The following is a 14,579-nucleotide window of genomic DNA, read 5'->3' as shown; positions in this document are numbered from 1 at the left end:
GCCAGTGGCGGAGCCAAGGGGGGTGCAGGGAGTGCTCAAGCCCCCCTACCACCTTGCCTTCCATGGAAGCCCCCCCAAGCCCCCTTACAAATTTTGTGGAGGAAGAAGGAAGGAGAAAATTTTGAGGAGGAAGAAGAAGGAATGAGAGGAGGAAGGAGGAAGAAGGAAAGGAGAGCCCCCCTAGCTCTGGATCCTGGCTCCGCCGTTGTTTGTAGCTGTGATTTAGGTCCTGTTTGGGACCGCGGGTGAGAAACACCCGACCACGATAAGCCAACGCGGCTCACGGCCCGCTTCTGCGATTCCCGACCGCGCAATTCAAATCCCGCTTAAACGGTGGGCGGGTGGGCGAGATACGCCCATATGACGCGCGCGGCGTTCGGTGGGTTTATTATTCTGTATTTTTTCGAACAAGTCTCGTGAATGCGGTCCCCAACAGGATCTTACTTGCTGTACGGAGGTAGATTCCCTGCGCACACGCTCCCAAGAGTAAATCATTGCTGCTTCCCGTAGCCCTTCACATTTCATACTATATATAAAAGCGTGGTTTGGCTCAATGCGGATTCCCGGTGCCTATATATTTAGTTCTTGACTGTAAGATCAACATTACTCCTTCGGTCCTAAAATAAGAGCATTTCGAAAGTTTAGGTGCGGAGACCATTGCTTGTAAGAAGTACAAAAAGACAACTATAGCTAGGTTGTCCCATTCATAGATGTGCACTTATTTTGGGATAAAGTTTGAACTCTAGAAATATATTTATTTTGAGATGGGGAGAGTATATAAAGTGCTTTCAAATACACATTAAAAGATATATGTCAGAATCTACAAATTCTTAGAATAATATTGGTCAATTAATATAAACTTGAAATCTCAAGTTGCATTGCGCGCCTTACAAGAGAAATAGAGCGCGTGTATTGAGCATATATAGCACTGAAAGAGAAACATAATCCAATCGCAGTTGGTCCCGTAAGCATCCATGGACAAACGAATAACCTCAGGCAGGTTCGTGCGGGCTGCGGGGGGCTGCTCGAATCGCAGGTAATGTGAGGAGCGCATCGCAGAAGGTCCACTTACAGCCCACCAGCAGGCAGCAGCTCACCCCCGCAGGCTTGCCCGCCTCCGCCTCCGCCTCCGCCTCTGGATCCCAGCCAACTGCTTTCTATAGATTTATCTAATTTATATAGTGAAATTTTTATGATTATTAAAAAAAATTATGGTGGACTAATCATTGAGGTGTGGTAAAAAATTTTATGATTATTGGATTATGTATGACTGAGTTATAGATTTATCTATATATTCGTCTAGATTTTTCTATAGATTTATCTAGTTTATATAGATAAATCTATATATCAGTAAAATATTATTCAATAATTATAAAATTTTTACTACAGCTCAATCATATAATGATTAGTCCGCTATAAAAATTTCACCATAATTGGACAACAAAAACTGTAGCTATAAATTAATTACAAAAAAATATATATCTAAAGCTATAGCAAAAAAATGTACTAAAATATATCATATAATATGTTCAATACATATATCTACTCATGTGGAGTCCAACAAAATTAGATTTTCTATTTTATGATTTTTTTATTTTCTATGATTCTTCAAAGATTCGGTTAAAATAAACATAAAAGAAAAATAGTAAAACCGCTCTCAAACCCACTCAAGGAGGTCGTGCGACCGGTTTCTGGAGTCCGAGGAGGCTGGTCGGCCAGTTTCAAAGTTCAGGGAGGAAAAGCGGGCTCAGCCCAAAATTTAGAAAGACAAAAAAAAGACTTTTTTCTTTTTTTTAACACAAGTGCCTGCCAGCAGTCTTCGCATTTCTTTTTATGTCATTTCATACTATTGAAATTCAATACCCTCGTCATGGTACACAAGCTCCCGATCGTCTAACGGGTGGAATTTGTGAGTGCCAATATACAGTTTGAACTTATTTTACTTTTTTTTTCAAATGCCCAAATTTGAAAGTCAGGATAAATCAATCTTGTTCAATGCTCCCTGAATTGGGAAAGAACGCATTTCTCTGTCTGAAAAGAGAAATAATTTCTCAAGTTCAAGTACTTGAATTCTATCAGTGTTGAATAATCATATCCTTCCGTTACATTGCTTGCTCTGTTTGCTTCACCACCACACAAGAACAATCAATCCCCTGTATATTACGTAGGGAAAATTCGATTCATGCCACCACAACTCCGTGAAATTGGGTGTCATGTTGAAAATCATGTCACTCAATGGCATGATTTTCAACATGAGATCTAATTTCAAGAAATTGGAGTGGCATGGATCCAACTGACCCTATTATGTACACACCCTATTCCTATTCCTATTCCTATTCCTATTCCTATCTAACGAATAAATATGATCGCCGTACTCTAAGAGAAATAGTCTACTAGCTTCAGCTTCAGCATTGTCTAAAATGCGCAGAGAGAGAGAGAGTCACAGCGCGAGCGTGAGATCGTCGCGCCGCTCGCCGGGCCGACGGTACGGCTGCTCGGCGCGCGCGGCGGCCCTCCCTTTGCGCTTCTCCATAAACCGCTGCAGCGACGCCTTCCTCGCCACCGGCGGCAGCAGGTCCGCGGCCGAGGAGAGCCTCCCAGGCACCGCCGCCGCCGCCGCCGCCGCGAGGCGCAGCAGGTCCGCCGCCCTGTCCGCGGGGACGTCGTCGAGCACCAGCGCCCGCCCGCCGTACACGATGGTCATCTGTGCCGCGGGCGCGGGCCCCGCCTAGGGACCCTCCACGTCGGCGCCCGGCATGAGGGGGAGGGGCCGCAACGGCACCGCCATCGGCACGGCGGGCCGCGCGCCGGCGCGCGCCCTCTCTTCCCCGGCCGCCCTCACGTACTGGCTGAGCGCGCCGCACGCTGCCGCGAACCGGCTGGTCGTCGCAGCCGCGGGGCCGCCGCCAGTGCTTGCGCGTGCCGTCACCGCTTCTTCCGCCGCCGCCATCACCGGCGATGATCGCCTGCTGCCAGGGGCGAAGCTAGCATTGAAATGACCCTGGTGCACTGTCCATTACATAGAAAAAAATATATTATTTACATGGTAAAAATTGAATTAACTATTATAGATTTGATTTTTACCATGGTGCACGTGCACCAGGCAAAGTCAAGGTGGCTTCGCCACTGCCTGCTGCTGCTGCCGCCGCCGCCGCGCGCCTCGGAGTCTGTAGGGCAGCAGCTAATTCCTCTTTGTCGCCGGAGGAGAAGGATGATGCGATCAATCGGAACTCGTTTTGTTTTGGCTTCGCAGGGGTCTGTCTCCGGTGGGTTCGCTGGGAGGTCTTGGTTTTTATAGGTGCGGCTGCGGTGGGGAGGAAGGAAATGTATCCGAGGAAGCGGCGCGGCGGAGGGGGTCGTCGTGGGCGCGCACGGAGAACACGTGGGAATTGCGGTTGCGGGGGAGAGCGCGGTGGGAGCGCTGCTACGAGCCCCCACCGCACCAGCCACCAGCCGGGTTATACGGCTCTGATCTGATCGTGGCGGTGAGGTGGGAATTGGGATGTGTCGTCGGCTGCCCGCGTTCGCACATAGCCACAGACGTCGTGCTCCACGTCGAACTGGTCCACACGCACGTGCCTGCAACCTGCCTGCTGGAGTCCGGGTCCAGAACCGTTGGATCAGAAAATCAAGGGGCGGCAGACGATCTCACCGCGGTAGGAAAAGATCCACGGAGACTAGCAATTCTTTCGGGGAAAGTCAGGTGATGTTTGTTTCCAGCGACTTATTTTTAGTCCCTGTCACATCAATTTTTTTTACTATTTAAGAGTATAAAATAAAATTTATTTATAAATTTTTTTGGCAGATAGGTGCTAATTGACGGATCTAAAATTTTTAATTAATTTATGATTTGCTACAGTAATGATACAGTAACTATTCACTAATTATAGATTAGTATACTTCATTAGATTTGTCTCGCAGTTTAGTCCCAAGATTCTGCGATTAGTTTGTTAGAAATTTAGGCAATTTCGGGCACAATTTAATTCCAAAATTAAATATATAAACTAGCAATATTTCTATGACTTTAAGGAGTAAAATAAAACATGTGAACATGTTTATACTTATCACACAGATAAGCATAAACAATATAAATAACCAAAGTTTCAGGGAGTACCCTGAAGCGGGACCGTTGCCGGAGGCATTGGCTGCGCTGTTACCAACTGGAGTAGACATCTACTCGGTTGGCCTCAGTCGAAGTAGTCGAACTAAATCGGTGCAGGAAGAAGTTCGCAGTGCAGTCCCGCGAACGGTCACCAAGATGTAGTCGACGTAGTCGTTCGGCCACCAGAATGTAGTCGACGTAGTCGTTCGGCTCGTCCACCAGGAAGTAGTCGTTCAATCGGGCAAAACCTTTGTATTTTTGAGCAGTCACGCTAAAGCGTTACCCAAAAACCTGATTGCCCGCCTATCCCGTGCAGGATCTCAAGGCGCGCAAGGTTTCGGAGGCCTGCTCACGCTAATTCTGTGCGCGCAGAAATTAGCATTGGGGAACTCAGTTGTTGCAACTGGAGAGGGAGAAGAGAGGAGCCGAGTTGCCTCAGTGCTCTGGTGCAGAATGGATGAGGGGAATGGCACTTCTTATATAGTGACTCAGGTGCTCAGGATCGTTGAACCTGGACACCATCAGAGTCATTTAGGTGATGCGGTTATGGCCATTAATTACAGATTTAATTGCATGTTTAATCGCACGATTAATTGCTGTCAACGGCAAAATAGCCATCACACCGCACCGCACCGGCACCTGCACCTGCACCTGCACGTCACGTCACGTCACGTCCGGCCGCGCACGCGCACCGCACCGCCCGTCCGGCCGGCCGGCCGCGCCGCGCCGCGCCTCGTCTCGGCCACGGGTCGGCCCGGCCCGGCCCGGCCCGACCCGGCTCGGCGAGGCGAGCGAGCGCGCGCGCGTGTGGTTCACCGTCCTCCTCTTACCGGCTTCACAAGTGGTGTACACGAAGTCCACCTTTTAAGTCGGTTGAGATCCTCCTCAATTCCCGGTACGGAATTAAGCATTGATTCCCTAGCATTAATAGTGGGCTTTAAATTCTTTTAATGCTTTAGAAGTAATGGGCCAAGCCCATTACTCCAACAATCCCCACCAAGAAATTCAAGCCACACTAGAAATACCCTCATTCCCTCATTGATATACCAGTATTCGACAGAGACTGTTAAGTTGAACTTCCATCTAGGACAAAGGCTACACTTATTCACAACTGTGCAATGGACTATGCCTTGAATTGCCAGTTTTGTGCAAACAAGTTTGACCAGAGCCCTACACTGGTACTAGGCTGCAAAAGCATCCCCGCGGTTTGGAGCTTATAAGTCATACTCCAGGCCCTTCATGAGTTTCTAGAGAATACCCAATTCTTATAGACCATGACCAGTGGTCAAACTCATATAGGTGTGTTCCTTTCAGATGTTCTGTAGGACAACATCTTTGTTTCAAGAAAACAACTCATTTGTTTAAAAGAAACCACCTGGCACACATTAAGATATAGACCAACCTGCCATACAGATTAGAAGAGAAATGCACCTTATACACGGAATGAGCCCTTTTCACAAAGGTTCTCTTCTCACAGTCAGACTTTAGTTTGTTTCACCATCATAATTCACGGGATCTCCGATCACATAGGACAGGTTTCCACTATAGAATGACTCACGTGGGTCTAGTCCAGGGATATAACTCCGGAGTTTCTCAATTTTCTTACAGATTTCAACCGCCTTTTCACATGTCTAGATGACTTCATGTTATCCTTTGAACTATTCACCTTGACAATTACCGTTTGATTGTCACAGTTCATTAGGATTGCCGGTAACGGTTTTTCAACTATCGGCAAGTCCATAAGGAGCTCACGAAGCCACTCAGCCTCAACAGTGGCGGTATCTAATGCTGTGAGTTCTGCTTCCATAGTTGACCTCGTTAAAATGGTCTGCTTGCAAGACTTTCATGAAACAGCTCCACCACCAAGTGTAAACACATATCCACTTGTGGCCTTTATCTCATCAGCATCAGAAATCCAATTTGAATCACTATACCCTTCTAGTACCCTTGGGTACCCGGTGTAGTGAATTCCATAGTTCATTGTCCCCTTCAGATAGCGCATTACTCTTTCAAGAGCCTTCCAATGATCATCTCCCGGGTTTGAAACAAACCGACTCAGTTTGCTTACAGCAAACGAGATGTCAGGTCTTGTAGCGCTCGCTAAATACATTAATGAACCAATGATCTGAGAATATCTCAGCTGATCTCGCATTATCCTTTTGTTCTTTCTAAGAATTAAACTGGCATCATATGGTGTTGAGACAAGTTTATAGTCGCTATAACCAAAGCGACTTAACACCTTCTCCACATAGTGAGACTGTGTAAGAATCACCCCACCATTGATCTCTTTTACCAGTTTTATATTAAGTATAACATCAGCTTCTCCCAGATCCTTCATCTCAAAATTTTGAGATAAAAACTCTTTGACTTCCTTAATCACATTAAGACTAGTGCCAAAGATCAGTATGTCATCCACATACAAGCACAAAATCACTCCTTCAGCCCCACCATAGCGATAGTACACACATCTGTCAGCTTCGTTCACAACAAAGCCGGCAGAGGTCAAAGTTCTATCAAACTTTTCATGCCACTGCTTAGGCGCTTGCTTGAGACCATATAAAGATTTTAACAACTTACAAACCATTCCTTCTTGACCCTTTGATACAAACCCATCCGGCTGATCCATATAGATCTCCTCTTCTAACTCTCCATTGAGGAAAGCCGTCTTAACGTCCATCTGATGAACGAGAAGACCATAAGAGGCTGCCAGGGAAAGTAACACTCGAATTGTGGTCAATCGGGCAACTGGTGAATAAGTGTCAAAGAAATCTTCTCCTTCTTTTTGGGTATAACCCTTGGCCACAAGCCTAGCCTTGTACTTTTCAATAGTACCATCTGGCCTAAGCTTTTTCTTGAACACCCACTTGCATCCAACCGGTTTACATCCATAAGGACGTTCAACGACCTCTCAGGTTCCATTAGACATAATAGAATCCATCTCACTCCTTACTGCTTTCTCCCAATAGTTAGCATCAGGAGATGAATATGCATCTTCAATGGTTCTGGGTGTATCATCTATGAGGTATACAATGAAATCATCACCAAAAGACTTTACAGTCCTTTGTCTCTTGCTCTTTCTCGGAGCATTATTGTTATCCTCCTCAAGATTTTCTACAAGTGTATGTTCATTGTGTTCTATCGGCTCAGCAGAGCCATCACCCTCGATGAACTCTTGCCTAGATGAACTTATTTCATCTCTCATGGGAAAAATATTTTCAAAAAATGTAGCATCTCTGGACTCCATTATAGTACCAACATGCATGTCAGGTACTCCAGATTTCACTATTAAAAATCTATATCCAACGCTGTGAATAGCATAACCTAGAAAGATACAATCCACAGTTTTAGGTCCAAACTTACGTTTCTTAGTTATTGGCACACTCACTTTTGCCAAACAACCCCATGTACGTAAGTATGACAGTGTTGGCCTTTTCTTCTCCCATTCCTCGAATGGAGTTATCTCTTTATTCTTTGTAGGAACACGGTTTAGGACATGACATGCAGTCAATATAGCCTCACCCCACCATTCCTTGGAAAGTCCTGCTGTATCTAACATGGCGTTAACCAAATCCGTTAGAGTGCGGTTCTTTCTTTCGGCAACCCCATTTGACTGAGGTGAATAGGGAGGCGTCCTTTCATGAATAATACCATGTTCCTCGCAGAATAAAGTAAATAAATTTGAGAAATACTCGCCACCACGATCTGACCTAACTCTTTTGATCTTTCTCTCAAGTTGGTTTTCTACTTCAGCTTTATAGATTTTAAAGTAGTGTAAAGCTTCATCTTTTGACTTCAACAAATAGATGTAACAAAATCTAGTACTATCATCAATCAAAGTCTTGAAATATTTTTTACCACCTTTTGTCAACACTCCATTCATTTCGCACAAATCGGAATAAATTAATTCTAAGGGTGCCAAGCTCCTTGCCTCCGCGGTCTTATGAGGCTTACGAGTTTGTTTTGATTCAACACATACATGACACTTAGAATTTTTGACAAAAGTGAACTTTGGAATTAAGCTCAAATTAGCTAAGCGCATCATACAACCAAAATTAACGTGACAAAGCCTCGAATGCCAAATATTTGTTTCATCAACGTTAATAACATTGTATGCAATTTTATTACAAACATCTGACAAAGAAAGACGGAACAAACCTCCGCTTTCATAACCTTTTCCAACAAAAGTACCAAACTTAGACAAGATACATTTATTGGACTCAAAGACTAATTTGAAACCATCTCTATACAGTAGAGAGCCGCTGACTAAATTCTTCTTGATGGTGGGGACATGCTGCACGTTCTTCAGCTGCACGGTCTTCCCCGAAGTAAACTTCAGATTTACCGTACCAACACCAAGAACACGCGCATGTGATCCGTTCCCCATCAGCAAGGAGGAAGTCCCGCCGGTCTGGTAAGAAGAGAACAAAGAAGCATCAGCACAAACATGAATATTAGCACCAGTGTCAACCCACCACTCGGGTGAATCAAAGACTGAAAGAACAGTAGGTAATAAATTACCGTACCCCGAAGTTCCTCCAGGCTCGCTAATAACCATGTTGGCGGAGTCGTTGCCTTTGCGGTTCGGACACTTTGCAGCAAAGTGATCCGTACTAGCGCACACATAGCAAGCTCCCGTCTTCTTCTTCTTAAAAGTGGTTGTCTTCTTAGTCTTTGGTTGGTTCTGCGGTGGTTTTTTCTTGTTCTTGTGGGAGTTGTTCTTCTGAACAAGATTGGAACTTGAAGCACCAACAACTCCTTTCCCACGTATGTCCTTTGCTCTCGCCTTCTCCTCAACATCAAGAGTCCCTATGAGTCCATCTATTGTGAACTCCTGTCTCTTGTGTTTTAGAGAAGTAGCAAAGTCCCTCCAAGAAGGTGGCAGCTTAGAGATTATACCTCCGGCCACAAACTTATTGGGTAACACACATGGGAACTCTTTGCTGCAATTTTTTGAGATCTTTTGCCAGAGTATGTATTTCATGAGCCTGTTCCACTACAGAACGGTCTTCGACCATCCTGTACTCAAGGGACTGCTCCATGATATACAACTCACTCTCGGTGTCAGATACTCCATATTGAGCCTCAAGAGCATCCCACAATGCTTTGCCAGTTGGCAGAAGGATATAAGAATCCACCAGGTTATCATCGAGAACACTAATGATCAAGCCTCGAAAGAGGATATCAGCCTCATCGAACGCACTCCCTTCCTCTGGAGAGAATTGTTCAGGCTTACCCTCTTTCACATGGATCACTCTCGATAGTGTTAACCACAGTATAAGCCGCTCTTGCCAACGTTTGTAATTTGAACCATCAAAAGGTGGTGGTTTGATTGATGCAGCAAAGCTAGATACCGAAAGCCTATTAACACAATCAGGTTTTTGGATTGTTAGAAATTTAGGCAATTTCGGGCACAATTTAATTCCAAAATTAAATGTATAAACTAGCAATATTTCTATGACTTTAAGGAGTAAAATAAAACATGTGAACATGTTTATACTTATCACACAGATAAGCATAAACAATATAAATAACCAAAGTTTCAGGAAGTACCCTGAAGCGGGGCCGTTGCCGGAGGCATTGGCTGTGCTGTTACCAACTGGAGTAGACATCTACTCGGTTGGCCTCAGTCGAAGTAGTCGAACTAAATCGGTGCAGGAAGAAGTTCGCAGTGCAGTCCCGCGAACGGTCACCAAGATGTAGTCGACGTAGTCGTTCGGCCACCAGAATGTAGTCGACGTAGTCGTTCGGCTCGTCCACCAGGAAGTAGTCGTTCAATCGGGCAAAGCCTTTGTATTTTTGAGCAGTCACGCTAAAGCGTTACCCAAAAACCTGATTGCCCGCGCTATCCCGTGCAGGATCTCAAGGCGAGCAAGGTTTCGGAGGCCTGCTCACGCTAATTCTGTACGCGCAGAAATTAGCGTTGGGGAACTCAGTTGTTGCAACTGGAGAGGGAGAAGAGAGGAGCCGAGTTGCCTCAGTGCTCTGGTGCAGAATGGATGAGGGGAATGTCACTTCTTATATAGTGACTCAGGTGCTCAGGATCGTTGAACCTGGACACCATCAGAGTCATTTAGGTGATGCGGTTATGGCTATTAATTACAGATTTAATTGCATGTTTAATCGCACAATTAATTGCTGTCAACGGCAAAATAGCCATCACATCACATCGCACCTGCACCTGCACCTGCACCTGCACCTGCACCTGCACGTCCGGCCGCGCACGCGCACCGCCCGGCCGGCCGGCCGCGCCTCGGCCACGGCCCGGCCCGGCCCGGCGAGGCGAGCGAGCGCGCGTGCGCGCGCGTGTGGTTCACCGTCCTCCTCTTACCGGCTTCACAAGTGGTGTACACGAAGTCCACCTTTTAAGTCGGTTGAGATCCTCCTCAATTCCCGGTACGGAATTAAGCATTGATTCTCTAGCATTAATAGTGGGCTTTAAATTCTTTTAATGCTTTAGAAGTAATGGGCCAAGCCCATTACTCCAACATAGTTTTGTAATTAGACTTCATTTAATACTTCTAAATGTTAATTTTTTTTATGTGACATGGTTTAAAGTTTAGCCCCTCAAGTCAAACAACCCCTTAGTAAATTCCTTCGGTACAATAAAATTTTGAAGACTTCATTCATTACCATAGAAATTTTGGAATTATCCCCAGTGCCATTGTGTTACTATTTTCATCCATATCCTGCTAACTCAGATGCAAAAAGACAATTTTACCCCTAGCCCTTAGTTCCTTTCTCTCTGGATTGCTGGTGCAGGCTCATGGCGGGTGGGCGTCACGGGCGGGGGTGCCTGTGGCCGCGGCCAACACGGCCACCTGTTGGAGCAACTGCGCTAGCCCGCGCCGCGAGCCTGCTCGCCTGTGCCCCCGACCGCCACCACGACCCGTTTGCATGCTCCACTGGCCACGCCGCGAGCCTGAGCAGAGGACCGCGAGCCTCCTCACCCGCGGCCCCGCTCACCTGGCCACTGGCAAGGCCGCGAGCCTGCTCGCCTGCGCCCCCAGCCGCCACAGTGGCCCCACCGCTCACGCGCGCCGGCCGCGAACCTCCTCACGCGCGCCGGCCGCTAACGTAGGCCCGCTCGCCCGCCCTCAGGCCGGCGTAGTTCACCCGCGCAGCCCACGCCACAGCCCCACTCGCTCCCACGGTCTCGGCCGCGCCGCTCGCCGCGGGTTCGCTCGCCCGTGCAGGATACCGCCGCGCCCTCGCTCCCCCGTGCAGCCCGTGCACGAGCCGCGCCGTTTGTCCGAGCTAGAGATGGGAATGGGTACCCGATACTCGAATACCCAACGGGTTTTACCCGATATAAAGGCGGGTATGGAATGAATTCTTCATCCGTTGGTATGTTAATGGGAACAATCATCTACCCGTCGGGTAGGCGGGTGCGGGTACGGGTGTGAACTACCCATACCCGCGTACCCATGGGTAATTTATACCCGCAACAATCATGCATAGAACATAATAAATTAGATCCATATAGGTATATATATTCAAAAAAATTGATCAATTTGTTTGTTGCTATGTTATTAATTATTGTCTTTCTCTTATTTACTTATATTTGATGATTTGTGATTGTATTTATATCATATATTTATTAGTTTTGTGTTATTTAATATGTGCATAGCGGGTATCTAATCGGGTACGGGTTACCCATCGGGTTTATTTTACCCGACGGGTACGGGTATGGGAACTATTTCGTACCCGCACACGGGTATGGGTATTGTAGCGGGTATAATTTTTTTCGCGGGTACGGGTATGGGATAGAACTACCCGGCGGGTATATACCCGTTGCCATCCCTAGTCCGAGCCGAGCAGTCGGAGAGATGGGAGGAGCAGTGGGGGAGTTGAGCATGCAAGAGAGAGGGAGGAGTTAGGCATTGATAGGCAGGACCAAAGGTAAAATAGTCTTTTCAAACTACACTTAACAACATATGGATGGGAATGTGGAAGGAATGGCACTGAGATGATAAATTAAAACTTCAATGGCCTTGAGTACAATTTCAAAATTTCTATGGCACCAAAGGAATAAGTCATCAAATTTCTATGCCACTGAGGGAATTTACTCAAGTTCGAAACTATTTTTTGTTCAAGTTTTTGGGAATGTCACACCGAATCTTATTTCCATATATATGGTTCAAACTTCTAAGGGAATAGTTTCCATTGTCAGCTCATTATGAATGTGTAACCTCAAAAAAGAAGCAAGTCGTTTAAAAATGCCTGCGCCGCCAAAAAAAGTCGTTTTAATTGTTTCACCTCAATCACTAATTTTGATAAACTCCAAAGCTTTGTAGACCATTTGAGACGATTCCATTTGGAGTTTGGAAATTATTATTGCTCAATTCTACCTGAAGTGTGGTACAAAAGTTACAATACAGTGAGCAAACTGCATATGCGTATCAGATGAAAATGGTACAAATGTTCAAACGGTAAAAGAGCACTTTTCAGCTTTAAAATGGGGCCATCCCTATTTCATCCATAGATGTACTTTGCCACAAAACGGGTGCATTTGAACCGGATGCCAAAATCTAGCTTCTAGGGCTGACCTAAAATCAATCCAGAACGATTTAAACCATGCCAACACACAGGGGCGAAGCCACGGTATGGTAGCCTGGTGCACAGGCACCAGGGTAAAACCAACTTTTACTACTAAATTTACAAATATTTACCATATATCACAAGAAAAATTTATTTGTTACTTGATGAGTGCACCACCACAATTTTTATGTTAGCTTCGCCCCTGAACACATGAGCTATGAATAATTAAGGAAAATTTTCAATTTACTCCCTTCAAGTATAGCTAATGTTGAAATAATAACCACATAAATTACAACTTTGTTCAACTTACCCCCCAAACTATGCCTTAGTTCACTTCACCCATAATACAATTGATCTTTTTTTCTCCATATACAGGTTAAATTTTAATTTAAAATTTTGCCGGGTAGTAGTGGACACCACAATGCATATTAAAAATTGTTACACTTTTTCATTGTTATTTTTCATATAATTTGAACTTCAATGTTTAATTTATTATTAAATATTCTAACCTATCAAAATAATGATAAAATTTTTTGATGTATTTTTCTAACATGTGTTAATTTCAACTTAAAACTCCACCTATGCATGAAGAAATAAAAAAAAAAGATAAATTGTATTAGGGGATAATTTAAATCAAAGGGCAAAGTAGTTTGGGGTAAAATGAACCAAAAGATAGTTTAATTTATGGAGTTATCCGAATTTTGCTATAGTTGAGAGGAGTAATTTAAACTTTTTTCCAATAATTAATATGCGATTAATTTCCTGGAATATGCACATAGCAAACTGCGGGTAAACAACCGTGGGCGACTGGTTGCTAGTTCTCTAGACGATAGATAGGCACGCAGCAGCAACCCCTATTGATCTAAATTTCTTCCTTGGTCTCATGCCCTTTTCTCTTTTCAAGTCTAGCAGCACGTGTGTAAATTAAATTAGCTAGGACGGGGAGAATATAATGCCAATGCCGTGAGTCCGACACGCCTGTGTGCTGGCCGTCGGGAGACAACTAGGTTTGTCGCGAAAAAGTATTCTGAATTGTACACCCAGAATTTTTTTTTATTGACCTTACACCCAGAATAATTAAGCATGCGGCCGTTCGCCGGACAATTCCGACACGCCGACGCGCCGAATTCTGATCGAGACCAAAGAACGAAGTTTCGTAGCTATAGGAGTTTTACTCTTTGACGTGAGTTGATTCTGAACTAAGTCTCTTTTTTTTTTGAGAGAGAACTAAGTCTCTTTTTAGAACGTTGCATTTTGCCCTGAATCATGCGCATTTCATTTGGGCATCAAACTAAATCCTGTACGTCAAAGTCTAGCGAAATTTATATAATCCTTTTGTTTTTCAGATGATGCCTAAATAAATTGTGACACACACAAAAAAAGAATCTTTCTGAGTGATCAATCAGTGATATTGTTGGGATGATGGCGTGGTGTCTGAGCCGCCCCAGCGCTTGCTGAATTTTGCTGACCACGCCCAAGCGGCGCGACTGAAAGTTCGCCGGTTTCATTTTCCATTCGAGATCGGCCAGAATGCGCCGGCCTTCCGATGACACGCGTGGCTTTGGCGCTAGTGCCTTCTGGATGGCGAAGGGAAAACTCAGAATGTTGGTCAGTTGGTGCAGCGGAAAACTCCGACACGCCGGCGTGTGTATCTTGATGTGGACCAGGACGACGACGTTTCCTCGAAAGGGTGTGGATGAGCTAGGCAGCTAACTTGAGACTGAGTCCCCCCCTATCGTGTGAGATTTGCAGCGAGTCATGGACTCATGGTCATGGGAGATTCTGCGTTCTAGAGGAGGCGAGAACTAACGGAGAAGCTAAGGTGCGCGCGCGTGGGCACAAAAGGGAGCGCTACCTCTACCTGCATAGTAGTATGTGGAATGCATTCACGAGGAAATTTTTTCTTCATCTTCATTCAGATTTCAGCTGACAATTTTGG

The 14,579-nt window shown here is 45.3% G+C and overlaps 1 pseudogene; it reads right to left on the bottom strand.

Annotated features, from left to right (window-relative positions):
* Positions 1 to 2,026: 2,026 nt before the first annotated feature.
* LOC120651157 lies at positions 2,027 to 3,284 on the bottom strand (annotated as a pseudogene).
* Positions 3,285 to 14,579: the final 11,295 nt, after the last annotated feature.

Source organism: Panicum virgatum, chromosome 9K (genome assembly GCF_016808335.1).
Source record: "Panicum virgatum strain AP13 chromosome 9K, P.virgatum_v5, whole genome shotgun sequence".
Lineage (NCBI taxonomy): Eukaryota > Viridiplantae > Streptophyta > Magnoliopsida > Poales > Poaceae > Panicum > Panicum virgatum.
Note: the sequence above shows the minus strand (reverse complement) of the source record. Positions and strands in the feature narration are given on the sequence as shown.